Here is a 15,480-nt window from a genome sequence, read left to right as displayed (position 1 = left end):
GGGGGGGGGTGATACATATCACTATAGTGTTGTTTTCAAAGTTGTGATACAATTGGACTTTGATACAGTGTAATAATACTATGACATTGTATAACAATGACAGAGAGCTACTGTTTTCTCATTGTTATATCTACGGATCTTCAACAACTACGATGCTAAGTTGAACACGTTCAGAATCACTGGAGTACTGGGAAGTGACGAAAATTTCAAGTAATGTTGAAGAACCAAGGAAATCAAGCATTTAGATGAGAAGCTACAAAGTTTATTTATTTTGTAATCCATATGTGTTGATAGTTTTGTCATTAAAATTGATAAAGGGGGAGATTGTTAGACCACTGCTCGGTCGAACTCGCAAGTGTTTCTATCTCAAGCTTGTTTGTCAAGTTTAGTTGCAAAAACTATAAGTCTTGATTTCTAGTCTACTTATAGCTAAGTCTCGGATTAGGATAGAAGTGTAGTTGAGCTTTAGACTTCACGACGTTCATAAATTGAACACTAATAACTACTAAGGGGAGATTGTGGAACTTCATCAACAAAAGGTATATGGAGACTTGAACTCATCTATCACTCAAAAGTCTATCTGATCTATCTTCAATTTGAGACAAAACTCGTATAGCTATATAGACTTCAATTATACACATTTGATATTTCGAGTTGAGTTTAACTCGCTTACATATTTCTCGAAATATGTGTTGGTAAGCTTTCTCTTTAAACAAGTTCATCTTATATTCTTGACGAAAGTCAAATGATGATCATGTGAAAATAGTCTTGTAGCATCTTACATGAGTTGTGTGAGACAGTCATTCTATGTAGACTCGGAATGTTTCGTATTGATCATTCGATCACTTGAAAATTGCTTTGAAGCTAATAGTTTGTGTGAGACAGCTATTGTCGTCTTCTAAGAATGTTTCAATGATTGAAATGGTAGTTTTAAAACAAATAACCATGATTGGATATAGCACAGTACGCGTACTTGTATGATAACTTTAGCAAGTTATTCCAAGTCCGGGAACTTAATGAAAGTCCGGGAACTTAGTATGCATACCGGTATGCGTACTGGCGTGAGTTTCAAGTTCCGGGATTTAACTGAGTTTGGAAGGTATACTTACCCGTTCGCATACTGGCGAACCCAAACTTAGTCCGGCCACTTAGGTATGCGTAACCGTATGCATACTTGAGTAGGTTATGTTCTAAAATCGGTTTGTTCATGAACTAAAACATTTATATAATAAGGAATGCAATCTTTTGCAAATCGTAGCTATAATGTTCATGAATTGATTTAAGTGAATCAAAATCGATTTTGCTTTAATTGTGTCTTGTATACTTCTATGAGAATATAAACAGTTGAAAAACTCTAGAACTAGTTTCATTTGAGTCATTTGAATAGTTATGGTTAAGATGAACAAGGTTGATATGAAAGTATTAATATGGCAAACTTCGGTTAACTATTGTTGAGCCAACAAAGGTGTACATGTTTAGGTACGGTTACTCATATCTAAATGAAGTCACTTTTCATCTGTGTGTAACAAGCAAAGTTCGATCTAACGGTTGAAAGATATTAGCTTGAGTCTAATAAGGTTTTCATCTAACGGTGAATATTGAATGCTTTGTTAGCAAGGTAACATTGATTGCAAACCCTGATTTGAAGACTATATAAGGGAGAACTATAGCAACTGGGAAACCTAATCCCCACACCTCTTGTGTGATACTAGTGGCGACTGGAGTCTATTCTCCTTTAACCTTAGGTTTTTCCAAAACCTTGTAGGTTAACGACTTAAAGACTTCGTTGGGATTGTGAGGACAGACCCAACTATTTCTTTGTAGTTGCGTGTTTTGATCTTGTTGTTTTCTACCGTGTTGAGTATTATCTTCTCTAAGATTTGCTCGAGATTTAATCTCCGATAGGCAAGATAAAAAGTAGTCGCTAACATCTTCATCTCATCGTTTGTGATTCCACAATATCTTGTTTCGCTACCATACGATTAAGATTATTGTTAGGTGACTGATATTACTAGGCTGTTCTTCGGGAATATAATTCCGTGTATCAATGGTTCATGTTCACCTTGATTTTTCGAAAGACGAAACAAAACTCATAGGTATATCTGTGGGAGCCAGATTTATCTATTCAATAGACTTTTCTGTGTGAGACGGATTGGTTTATCAAGACTTCAACTTTGGGTCATATCAACTCTTAGTTGTGGATGAGATCAGGTAAGGGAATCAAGTGCGCATAATCCGGCAGTTTGAGGGTGAAAACAGTTTCTGATGGTTTCGGTAATTTCGTGTGTTGTTGGTGAGAAACGAGCTTAAACCCTAAACAATGTACTGCAAGGGAGTACTTTAGATTCGAGAGATCAATCTATACAAATCCGGCCTAAACCAAGAAATGGTCGTTCCAGACCTGCTTCGGTCACAAAGTGAAAGAGAAGGGTTGGTTTTGGGGAGGGAAACGAAGAGAGTGTTGAGACCAGAATACTTGATTCGGGAAGAATAGTTGTTTGACTTGTATCAGAAAGTGAAAGCTAACAGATGGGAAAGCTAACAAGTGATTTCTGAGTGTTGTATGCTCCTGACCACTTGTCTTTTGGTGGAAATAGGTAAGACCTATTTATACAAGTCCAAGTGAAACGTACTCTGGTCTCGTAACAAATAGAAACAGATGAGTAAATGGGAGGAGGTGGTAACCGGTAACGCCTGGAATTGATGTTCCATAATGAAGGAAAGCGTTTCACCATTACTCCCTATATTTACTAACCGCCTCATTCTTATGACACTGTCTTGTAACGGGCGTAGTGTACGCCGCACGCTGTAAACCTCCAAACCAATACCCCAATGAGCATCCTCCAGTTTGTGACATGTGTCGATGTCTCGAGTGTTTTCGTGGAAAACGTGTAGCATGATGCGGTTGTTTAGCAAGTTGAGCTTGGGAGACTTGCCGGCTCGGTGGTGACCCTCGGCGGTCGAGATTTTGCATCTTGAGAGGAAGGGTAGCCGTCGATTATTGCAACCTTTCGTTTGGTAGCCAGCGGCATGAAAGTAAGGTCGGCGTGGCTTTAACATAGTTTAGGCGTGGCCAAGCTAGGATTTTGGCATAGTTTGGGCGCGACCAAAAGTAGGGCTTGGCGTTGGGCCAAAGGTTTCCACGCGTTAGCTAGTGACCTTGGACGGCTAAGATCTGTATCTCAGATGGAAGGATGGTCATTGATTGTTGCAACCCTTCGTTTTGGCAGCCAGCGGCACGAAGGAAAGGCTGACATGGTTTTGGCACAACGGTGCGGCTGGCATGGTTGACGCGTAGATGTGGCTGGCACGGCATGCCGTTGGCACATGTGGCATGGCTGGCATGCCTTGACGCGTAGATGTGGCTGGCATGGCATGCCATTGGCACATGCGGCATGGTTGGCATGCCTTGGCGCGGAGATATGGCTGGCATGGAATGCCATTGGCACATGCGTCATGGTTGGAACGCCTTGGGTGGCGAACTTGGACGGATGAGATCTGCATCTCAGATGGAAGGGTGGTCGTTGATTGTTGCAACCCCTCGTTTGGCAGCCGGCGGCATGGTTTAGGGCCGGCATGGCTTTGACATAGTGTAGGCGCGGAAAACCGTAATGTTTGGCTTTGGGACATAAGTTTCCATGCGTTTGGTGGCGAACTTGGATGGCTGAGATCTGCATGTCATATGGAAGGGTGGTCGTTGATTGTTGCCACCCTTCGTCTGGCAGCCAGCGGCATGGTTTAAGGCCGGCATGGCTTTGGCATAGTGGAGGCGCGACCAAAATTAGGGTTTGGTGCAAACCGTGATGTTTAGCCTTGGGCCGCAAGTTTCCATGCGTTTGCTGGCGAACTTGGACGGCTGAGATCTGCATCTCAGATGGAAGGGTGGCCGCTGATTGTTGAAACCCTTCGTTTGGCAGCCAGCGACATGGTTTAAGGCCGACATGGCTTTGGCATAGTGGAGGCGCGACCACAATTAGGGTTTGGTGCAAACCGTGATGTTTGGCCTTGGGACGCAAGTTGCCATGCGTTTAGTGGCGAACTTGGACGGCTGAGATTTGCATCTCAGATGGAAGGGTGGCCGTTGATTGTTGCAACCCTTTGTTTGGAAGCCAGCGGCATTGTTTAAGGCCGGCTTGGCTTTGGCATGGAGGCATGGATGGCAGGGTTTGCCATTGGCACGGTGGTGCGGTTGGCATGGTTGGCATGCCTTGGCGTGGAGACGTGGCTGGCATGGATTGCCATTGGCACGGTGGTGCGGCTGGCATGGCTTTCCATTGGCACGGTGGTGCGGCTGGCATGGTTGGCATGCCTTGGCGCGGAGACGTGGCTGGCATGTCTTTCCATTGGCACGGTGGTGAGGCTGGCATGGTTGGCGTGCCTTGGCGCGGAGACGTGGCTGGCATGGTTTTCCATTGGCACGGTGGTGCGGCTGGCATGGTTGGCATTCCTTGGTGCGGAGACGTGGCTGGCATGGCTTGCCATCGGCACGGTGGTATGGCTGGCATGGTTGGCATGCCTTGCGCGGAGACGTGGCTGGCATGGATTGCCATCGGCACGGTGGTGCGGCTGGCATGGTTGGCATGCCTTGGCGCGGAGACGTGGATGGCATGGTTCGCCATTGGCACGGTGGCATGAGAATTAGGGTTTTGTATATACAAAGATGATGTCAGTCAATACTAAGGATTTTGCCATGGAACATGACACATGCATAAAAAATAGGTACCCTGGTAATTCTTACGTAAGCATATTGATTGATTCAATAAATGTGCTAGTGGTCATAGGGAAGTCATGTCAGACGTATGGTTTTACGATTTTAACCCTAAGCTAAAAACTACCATCAACATTAAGTCCCCTGCTTAGCTCGGAACATGAGCATTGTTGCGAGGTAAGCATAACATGGTGACAGGAGATGACAAAATCGAAATGACAAGTCGTGAAAAGATGGTCAAGAAGACCCGACTAACCTTTTTCGAGAGGTAAGGAGAGTTCGTGATTCTCGTGTCGGAGACCTGCATAAATTCCACTCGTGGTGTTGATGGCTAGACCGTGAAATGATAGAAGCGGTTGCTAGTTGAGATGCAGACTGTCGGCTTGGCTTGGTCACAGGTTATCTTGGTTGGGCTAGGGAACGCGGAGGTGCTGGCTTAGTGAGTTGTTGGCGTTGGTGCAGCTTGGAATGGAGCCGCGGGCATTTATGGCTTGGTATGGGAGCCGCATGCATCGTATTGGCTTGGAATGAAGCCGTTAGTGTTGATCGGCTTGCAATGGAGTCGTTAGCGTAAGATTGGCGTGGGTATTGGCTTGGGCTCGGACGCTGGCTGTGCGTGGACATTGGCCGGGCGTGGACATTGGCTGGGCATGGACGTTGGCTTGGTGTTGGCTTTGCATGGCGCGGACTGTTTGGCGCTGTGAAACGTTTGCTAGCGCAGCCTGGTTGCTTCCTTCCATACGTGGCTCAGATAGGGAATCCTCGTCCAAACCGTAGAGTGTTACGTCCTCGCGTATCTTTTGCTTATCTTTCATTAGGGATTTGACGAGAGGTTTCGTTTGAGGATGATTTTTCGGCCGTTACATGGTCTCATCTTATCTTCTCGGTTTTCGTTTCTCTTTCTTCCTTTAGGGTCTCCGCAGTATTTATGCTGGTGAAGCTGCATCATCTTTCGCGTTTCAAGACAAAGGTTCCCTCTTGTCGAGTCCATATTTCTTCATCATGTCAATCAGAAGTGAATCATCCTCGGGCCATCCAGATGCTTCAGTCAAGCGTGTGAGTCCTGACTCTCACAACAATTCTCCTATCCGGGTCATCCGAGTCAAGAATATTATACCTGTATCTTTCCATTGATCAATAGATGTTTCATTGTTTGCTTACGAATGACAAAAGATTTTCTTCTGTGCAGAGATATCCTGTGGGGGCATGCGTGACTGTCGTTGATGAATATGATTTGGTTGCCCCCTTTCCTTCAAGCCCGATCTTTCAAACCACTGCAGATCTGGAAAACGCCGATTTAGGCATTTCTTGTCATGAGTATCCAAACACGGGTTTGTTGTTCGGAACCCGCATGAAGTGTTTATCTTCTAACTACCGGAATGTTGGTGGATTTCTAGTACGGAAAGAATTTGTGACTCTTTACACAAAGATATGGAAAAGATACGACCACATTGATACCAGGAGTGTGGTGCAACATTGTTCGTCTGCCTTGGTTTCCACAATGAACTGCCTCTTGCCTATGGTCGCTGAAATGGAAAGTATGTCCATCCGTGCTGTCGTGGAACCAATTATTCAAAAATGGGAGGACATGGTGTCTACCTGTGAGTCCCTGAAGTTCAACGTGAGTTGGTTGCGGCATCGCCTTGATATTGTGAAGGTTGACAGAGCCGGTATTCTTGTTGATGTCGTTCCTGCTACAAAGGCCATTTTGGAAGAGGAGAAGGCTCTGGCCATGGAGTCGCAGAAGGTGGAAGAGTCAATCCAGAACTTGAAAAGTAGGACCGAAAGGTATCAAATCCGGCTGAACATGATGCTTTCGAGGAACTACAATTTGTTGGATGGGCTTTTCTGAGTTATGTAGTTGTGGGATGTCTGTTTTGTTTTTTGGGTCTCGAGCATGTATTTTCTTCTTCTTCTTTTTTTTATCGGTTTTTTGAAGAAATAAGAGAATTTTATTGATTTGCTTCAAATGAACAAAAGAGAAGAAACTTGATAACATAGATGCGAGAGGAAGCGGAAAGATGCCTGGCTAGCCGTGCTATGATACAGTGAGGTGTGAGGCGACTGTCAGGCGTAGTATGCCTTGAGCCACTTTCCGTTGATGACTGCTTCCAGTTTTCCTCTGTCTGCTTTAATGACCTTGTAGTACCCACTGTTGTACGCATTCGTGATTATATAAGGCCCTTCCCATTTTGGGGAGAATTTTGGTGCGGATGCGTCTTGCTGGATGTGTTTGGCAGTCTTCAGTACCAAATCTCCTACTTGAAAAACTCGAGGCTTCACGGCTTTGTTATATGCTCTGGAAACACTATTTCTGTATGCTTGTGCGTGTTCGTCCGTTCTGGATGTTCTGGAGTCCACAGTGTCCAACTCTGCTACCCTGGCGTTCAATGCTTTAGCTTCATCCCATTCCACTCCGCTTGCTTCGGCGATCCTAGCTGATGGGATTTTGATTTCTGCTGGAAGTATCGCGTCCGCGCCGTATACGAGAGAATAGGGGGAGGCTCCTGTGGAGCTCCTTGGTGGTGTCCGATATGCCCAAAGAGCCATCGGAAATTGCTCGTGCCATGTTCTAGGATTGTCGTGCACTGTCCGACTGAGGATTCAGATCAAAGTCTTGTTAGTGCTTTCGGCCTGTCCGTTTCCTTGGGGATAGTACGTGGTGGAGAAGATTTGACTAATTCCATATTCTTTGAGTAATTCCCGTACTTGCTTGTTGGCGAAAGGAGTGCCGTTGTTGGTGATGATATGCTTAGGCACGCCAAATCGGCAGATAATGTACTCCTTAATGAATGCCGCGATTGTGACTCCAGTAGTCCCTCGTAAAGGTATGGCTTCGACTCATTTGGTGAAATATTCAGTTGCCGTTATTATGTACTCGTGATGTTTTGAAGATGGCGGGTTGATCTTTCCAATGATGTCGAGTCCCCAACTGTAAAAAAACTGCTTATTGGATGCAGAGGAGTCGACGGTACATGGATAAGGTTTCCGTGGATTTGACATTTTTGGCATCTCTGAACAAAAACAGCTGCATCATCCTCCATGGTTGGCCAGTAGTACTTCTCGTGTATCTGAAGAAATAACTTTCATTTTCCTTGGTGTTCGCCTTCGTGCATTTATTTCAGCATGATTGGGATTTCTGTCTCGTTCAAACACCGTATCAAACTTCCTCCAAAGTTTTTACGATATAAGATTCCTTTGTGGAATACGAATCTCTTAGACCTTTGTTTTATCTTGGTTGCGTCTTTATTGCTGGGGGGAAGTACGCCGTCGCGAAGGTATTTGATGTATGGCTCCTGCCAGTCCCCGGCGTGGCCAATATTGAAGATTTCCAATTGATGCGGCGGTGCTTGACAATTGGAACAGGTTCTTTGAAGTAACCAAGATTGAGCCTCCATTTCTGGCCAGTAGTAGTCGAGGCGTTGCAAACGACGATAGAGCGTTACTATTAATGTTAGCCCGCAAACTTCGCCATGGACGCGGTTGAGTTGTTGTTGTTGTGCCTCTTCCTCTCCGAGGCATATTAACAAGGAGCCGTCTGGATTTCGGTGGTACAACACTCCTCGGAGCATGAAGAAATTTTGTAAAGTTTTGAGGCTGACCTTTCCCTGGGAAAGCGATCTATTAATCTCTTGGATAATCGGTGTCCTCCAGTCGCCGGTTTCAGTCTTTTCGGGTTGCGAGAGCCACGTTGAAGCCACGGTTCGTCTCTTCACTGTCAGGGTTTCCTCAAAACCTTCGAATTGCAATTTTGATGCTAGTGCGGCTAGGCAATCATCATATTGGTTGTCACTGCGCCCAACATGCGTTATGGTCTCGTCGGCGAAGTAGTTTAGTAGTTTTTGTGCCTCGGCTCTGTATGGGGCCAAGGTTACTTACTTCAGTGTGTATACTCCATTTACCTGGTTGACAAGTAATTTAGAATCTCCTCTTATTTCCATATGCGCGGCTCCAGCTTGTTTAGCCAATGACATTCCGATGAGAAAGGCTTCATATTCTGCTAAATTTTTGGTGCAAGGGAAATCTAGTTTGAAGGAGTGTGAGGAGACTTCACCGGATGGGGATACTAGGACCACACCTGCTCCTCCGGTACCGTTGTTAGGGGTGGAAGAGCCGTCGAAAAATAGTAGCCATGTTTCTTCCTGGATAAAGGAGATTTCCGGGAAATCTCCAGGGAGGTCCTCGTGTAGTGTCGTGGTATTCTCTCCCGGGAACGCTGCTAGCAAGTCCGCAACTGCTTGCCCTTTGATAGCTCTCGGGGAAGTGCATGTTATGTCGAATTCTGACATCTGGAGGTGCCGTTTGGCTGGTCTTCTTATCAGGGCCGGTTTTGAGAGGAGGAACTTCACAGGATCGGATTTAGATATCAGCACCAATTTGTTGGAAAACTAGTAATGTCTGAATTTCTGGATGGAGTGGATCAGGTCCAAGCATGCCTTTTATGCTTTGGGATATCTGAGTTCGGCATCTCTTAAAGTTCGACTGAAGTAGTATATGGGATTCTCAATCCCTTCGTCATCTTCTTGGGCGAGGAGAGCTCCGACGGCAGTGTCACTAAAAGCAGTGTAGAGGTGTAATGGTCTTCCTTGTATGGGAGACTTCATGATGGTCGGGGAAGACAATGTTTGCTGAATCTTCCGAAATGCCTCTTGTTGTAGCGCGGTCCAGACAAAGCTCGCTCCTTTCTTCAGCAAGGGGGTAAACGAAGCAATGAGTTGAGCCAATCCCGGGTATAAAGCGGCGAATGTAGTTTATTTTACCCATGAAACTCTGGAGTTCTTTCACAGTTCCAGGTGGTGGCATTGTGAGGATGGCTTGGGTTTTGATTGGGTCGACTTTGATTCCCTCGGCGGTTACCTGGAAACCTAGAAACTTGCCCGAAGAGATACAAAAAGCACACTTCAACGGATTCATCTTCAGTTTGCACTCGCGACACCTCTCAAACACCTGTCGTAGAATCTCCGCAAGGGCCGCCCGAGTTTTTGATTTAACCACTATGTCATCTACATAATCTTCGACTTGCTTGTGCATCATGTAGTGAAAAATGGTAGTCATGGCGCGTTGGTAGGTGGCGCCAGCGTTTTTTAAACCGAAGGGCATCACAGTGTAGTAAAAGTTTCCGAGAGGAGTTCGAAAAGCCGTCTTACTTGCGTCGTGCTCGTACATCTTTATTTGATTGTAGCCATTGCACACGTCCATGAAAGAGAACATCCCGTGTCCGCTGGTGGCGTCTACCAGCATGTCAATGTTGGGAAGTGGAAAATCATCTTTAGGGCAACATTTGTTCAGATCTCTAAAATCGACACAACACCTGATTTGGTCGTTCTTCTTTTTTACCGGACATTAGCCAACCAAGTAGGATGGTGAATCAGTTTAATGAAACCAGCGACCAGTAGCTTTTGAATCTCTATCTTAATCTGTTCTTCCACATCGTGCCTGAATTGTCTCGGGGTTTGTTTGATCGGTTTGGATACGGGTATTATGTGTAGATGGTGAGTGACTAGCTTCTCGTCCAAGCCAGGCATTTCCTCGTATATCCATGTGAATACGTCTTGATATTATTTGAGAAGGTCTACCAGTTTTGCGCGTTCGTCCGCTCACAGAGTCGAGCTGATTGAGATGGGTCGCGGAGATTCCTCACTCCCGATATTAACAACCTCAAGTTCGTCCATGGTAGAGTTGGTTCCGTCTTGTAGTTGTCGTGGTGCATCCGGTACCTCCTCTTGCGGCTCGTTACAGTGTTTGCATTCTGTTGGTCGGAGAGACTGTGTGGTAGTCTCTCCTGTTAATTTCTAACAACGGCGTTGATATACGGTTTTCCTTTTTTGATCATGACTCATAATAAAAGCCCGTTATCGCTTGGTACAGGAGCGAGCCAAACTCTGGTTTGGCGGATGGAGGCTGGCGCGCCTTTCTGCCGAAGAGGTGATGTGAGGCTGGGTTTCTCCGTGAAACGGTGCAATCCCATTGCTTCCTTCAATTGACGCCCACTTTGGCAGTGGAGTGTGGTGAGTTTTGTTGGCTGCGCCCCGCGGGCTCTTTTTTAACCCAAACGTTTCCATGCCACAGATCGGCGCACAGGGAGATAACGATGCAGCGATGCGGATGACTTCTCCGTTTAGCATGGTTTTCAAACACTGGTAATATGTCGAAGGAATTATTATGTTGTCGTGGATCCATGACATCCCCAGTATCATGTGATAATCTGGCTCCTTTTCGATTACTTCAAACCTCACCTTTGACAGGACCGGCCCTACTGAGAGATTCAGGTTGATGTATCCATACGTGCTGGTTTGGTTGCCTTCTAGAGGCGTAAGGAACACGATTGTACCTTGATCAGTGTGAGATTGGTTAGGGATCAACTACATTCCAGCACGAAGTTAACTTGGAGTAGGCTAGTGTATGTAGCGGCTTAATACAATGTGGTGTTCAAATCTGGACTAGGTCCTGGAGTTTTTCTGCATTTGAGGTTTCCTCGTTAACAAAAATTCTGGTGTCTATGTTATTTCTTTTCCGCAATATATTTTTTATATAATTGGAATATCATAGGTTGTGCGTAAGTTCAATCAATTCTGAATCCATCCTTTGTTGTTGATTAAATTGATTGACACTTGAATATTGGTTTTTGATACCGGCCATGTTATTTCTTATATTCAATCGGGCTCGCAAATTCCTATTTGTTTGATTGCATATTGAATTAAGAAATCGAGATATAACTCTTGGATATACTTTTCTTAAGACTGAGTCTGACTGTCTAGTTGATTCTCTTGAAAGAATATTGGAGTTAGTCCGTACATATTGCTAAGAGAAATATTGGGTGTGGTTGTTAGACCCCCACTTTTTCAGTTTTAATGCATGGATAGGCGGAATCTATCGAATTAGGTTTTTGAAAACAGTTTCAGAACTGTCTACGGTTTGGAAGTATGAATTTTCCCAACCGTAGACAATATTGAATTTGAATACGGTTTGGAAAATTTATACTTCCAAACCGTAGGTTTAACTGACCTTGCATACGGTGTTGTTTCCCAACCGTAAGTCATCTACGGTTTGGAGTCACTACACCAAATATGGGTTTTAGCAACTCAGATTCGCAACATAAATGTAGCTGTTGCGAATTTCTGTTGCTAAACATTCGCACAGCCAATTGTTGGTGCTGATTTCGTAACTGCTTCATCTCAGTTGCTATTCGCAACTGATTTTCTTGCACGCATGCCACTTACCCGTGTGACAAAAAACACCTGCAAACGCCTTTTTCCCGAGCATGCGAATTTCGCGTGCATACTCCTCTTATCCTTAGAAATATGCCTCTTCGGTTCATTTCAACCACTCGTCCTCTCTCTCACTCTCTCAGGCAAGACTCTGAAAAAAGAAAAAAACTCTTCTGCTATTGAATCTCACCCGTCATTGAAACCAGAGGAAGCCAGGTATGGGTAATGATCAGGGTTTGAATCGATTGATGATGCTTTTTCTGTTAGGGTTTGGCTTATTCCCCAACGAGAGGGCTCGACTAATTCTGTTTTTCTATTCTATCTTCTTCTCCTCTTTCCTCGTATTCTTCATCTTCGTCTCGTCTCTGCATGAACAGAGAATTATTTAAAGAGAACTTATTAAATTAATAAGTCAAGAAAGGTTGATGAGATTGTGAGTCTGATTATGTTAGGGTTATTGTGGATTGAAGAAAGGAAAATCATTAAAATTAGGGTTCTGTTGCATTGATGATAGATTGATTAAGAAACTATTAGGGTTGGGTTTTGAGAACATAATATGAGGAAGAAGAGTTGACAGTTGATTCTCAATCGAAGAATCAGGGTTTCATTTTAGGTCTGAGATTAGGAGAAACTAGGGTTTGCCTGAGCTGCGATTTGAAGAGGGTTTGTTTGAATTGAGGTTTGTATTTTTTTAATTATTGGATTCGAACTCCATAGATTAGGGTTCTTGATAGAACAAAGGTATAGGGTTCATGGGTTTAAACTTTACATGAAAGAGATGGAATTGATGGTGAGAAATTAAAAAAAGAAGATTCTGAATCGAATCAAGTAAAGAAGAATCTGATTCAATTGGTGAAATTATCTTGAGGTAATTGCCTTTCTTAGTTGAACTTCATAATATGTTCATTTTCATTGATTTGAGTTTATATGATGTTCATTTTCATTGATTGAGTTTATATGACTGTGAATCAAAACTGAATTGAGATGAGTATTGAGATGGAACTGAATTGTTGTTGCAGATGGAATTGAGTTCTATAGTGGTAGTTTTGTATCTGTTGGCAGTGGTTTGAAGGATTGTATGTATTGGTGGTGGTGGATATGAATGTTACAGGTGGTGAACTATTGTTGATATTGGACATTTCAGTTGGAAGGAATTTGCAGAGTCGGTGGTGATGTTGTTGGTTTTACAACTCCAGCAGAGACTAAAGAAAGCAGATTATTAATTAGAAGTTCAATTTGAAGAGTCAACACTCAATTTGAAGTCTTTTCCGTTGTTATTATTTTTCAATTTGAAGTTCAGATTAACTGTTTGTTGTGATGATTGTTCTTATGTGTGGAAAATGATCGGCTGATGTCTTCTTATTTGGTTGATTCTGTGGATTTTATAGGTTGAGTATTTTCAGTGATGCAAATTTCGCGAAATCTTTGAGGTATTACTAAGAAAGCATGTAATGGTCCATCGTTATTATGTCTTTTCAGCTAACACTAATCTTTATGTTATTTTATCATCTTATAGAAGCTAGAGTGCAAAATCTCTTCCGGCAAAAATGCTGTTCGGATTTGCTGCTTAAACATTCCTCTACTTATTTTGAGACATTGATGAGTGTAGGTGATCAATTAACCTCAGACATGGGAACGTAATTTGCTAAACTGCTACGTCCTAACGAGGTAAAGTGAAATTTGAGTTTGTATTGCAGTTATTGGCTGATTCAGTAAATGAGCTTGTTGCCAAGCATATTCATTCATTGCCATCTAGAACAATGGTAGGCTATATTCTAATATGATAGAAGTATCAACGTGAAGCGTTTCCCCCTCATATTATAAGGTCTTTCACACTGGGCACTCCTGTCCTAGGAATTCCTTGACCAGGTAGTGTACAAAAGTGCCCTGTTGCTTTAATGCGTAGGTGAACTTTCTTGTGCCGTCGCTAGAGAGATCTGGGTACGGAGATAACAGTAAACTGCGATAAACTCTGGTATTCAGGTATACCTTCAAGTTTTGTTACAGTAAACTCCACATCATCGAGTTTTATCGCTGCTGGAAGAAGCCTCCTGAACTCTTTTAAACACATCATCAACTTTGTTTCGACCCTTTAATCATCAGTACCCTGGTATCTGTTCTAGCTGTGCATTAGTTGCAGTCTGCCACTGTTTTCTCCATCAGTACTTTAAGAAAATTTTCATCACTCTTAGTAGCCTGTTTGTTCTGAAATTTGATTTATTCTGATTTGCTGCCTTGTCAGTTCTGACCAGAACTTTAAAGGAGAAACTGCTTTTCTCTTCTATGTTCGACCGTTCTACCAAGGTGGTTAGAATGTTGAGCTGAGCAAGTAGGATACTGTGGTCCAGATTTATTTGGTATTCTAACCTTTCTTACGCATTCACAGGGCTGTGAGAGATAAATCGCAGAAAATGGAAATCATACTTCAGATGAGGCTAAGAATGAAAGCATCATGAGGTTATTCTGGCCTCGTGTTCACTCCGAACAGCCAGAAGTTGTCCAGCGAGGAATAGCTATGCTTCAAGGTGAGATACGAAAATCTCGATTGCAATTTTGTCCGTGTCAGATGTGAATTGTTGAGTTTTATATGCTAAATTATGCGCAAAATTGCATATTTTTCTAGCTATTTACTAACATGCAATGCTCGACACCTTGCTAAAACATAAACTCACTCCACTTGACAGAGGGAGAAGCTTTATCTTCTCTCAGTTTAAGGTCGGCAGGATCTCTTTGGAAGGGCTTATATATGCACCATATTCTATGACAATAGAACTTCTATTTTTTGAAATAGAATCGTTGCGGAATTATACGGTGACGTGTATTGTGGCGTTTTATACTGTGTATATGCACCATATTCTATGAACAGACTAAGCAGTTTGACACTTCTGCCTCTAGTTGCAATAAAACTTCTATTTTTTGAAATAGAATTGTTGCGGAATTATACTGTGACATGTATTGTGGCGTTTTATAGTGTATATATTGTGGCGTTTTCTTTGGAAGATTTTTAGCAATTGATGTATAGATCTGTTTTCCTGTCTAGTGCAGCAAACCACCGTGAGAAAGAAGCTTAAATGAAGAAGAAAATCAAGAAGCAACCGGTGGAAGCTGAGAAAGAACAAGGAAGGCGAGATAAGAAAACAGCTGATTCACAAGTAGGAGTTTCTTATATTCTTTGTATGTGTCTTCTCACTTCTGAAACTAAACTAAGAATCCAGAAGAAATGTAGTCACAAATGATAAACACAGTTGTTGCCTTCCCTTTCTTTTGTAAAATGTTTTTGATGTTCAAACATATCAATATTAATGGCGAAGAATTTGATTGATCGATTGAATCACAAGAGTTGCAGGGATTATGGGGTAGTTGCAGGACAATAGAAATGAGTGAAAAGATTTTGAATAGGACAATGAAGACTGACCTTTTTTTTGTTGTTGCAAAGAATTCGCAGCCACTTGTACCTGTTGCTAAATTTTACCGCGACTTTCTAGGGTCAGTCTTGGTTGACTCAGTCAAGATTTAGCAACTTATGGTAAAACATTCGCAACTGCTTAAAGACTGTTGCTACAT

At 43.2% G+C, this 15,480-nt stretch overlaps 1 long non-coding RNA gene across 6 annotated transcripts; it reads left to right on the top strand.

Annotated features, from left to right (window-relative positions):
• The first annotated feature begins 12,047 nt into the window (after positions 1-12,047).
• Positions 12,048-15,249, top strand: LOC113296995. Of its 6 annotated transcripts, none has more exons than XR_003333242.1 (5): positions 12,048-12,784; positions 12,936-13,346; positions 13,526-13,584; positions 14,303-14,441; positions 14,962-15,238. It is a non-coding gene; the product is annotated as an uncharacterized LOC113296995 (long non-coding RNA). The 6 variants fall into 6 exon arrangements; XR_003333239.1 differs by having other exon boundaries at positions 13,433-13,584; XR_003333240.1 differs by having other exon boundaries at positions 13,433-14,220.
• The last annotated feature ends 231 nt before the right edge of the window (positions 15,250-15,480 follow it).

The sequence above is a fragment of the Papaver somniferum genome, chromosome 7 (assembly GCF_003573695.1).
Source record: "Papaver somniferum cultivar HN1 chromosome 7, ASM357369v1, whole genome shotgun sequence".
Lineage (NCBI taxonomy): Eukaryota > Viridiplantae > Streptophyta > Magnoliopsida > Ranunculales > Papaveraceae > Papaver > Papaver somniferum.
This window is presented reverse-complemented; position numbering and strand designations above follow the sequence as displayed.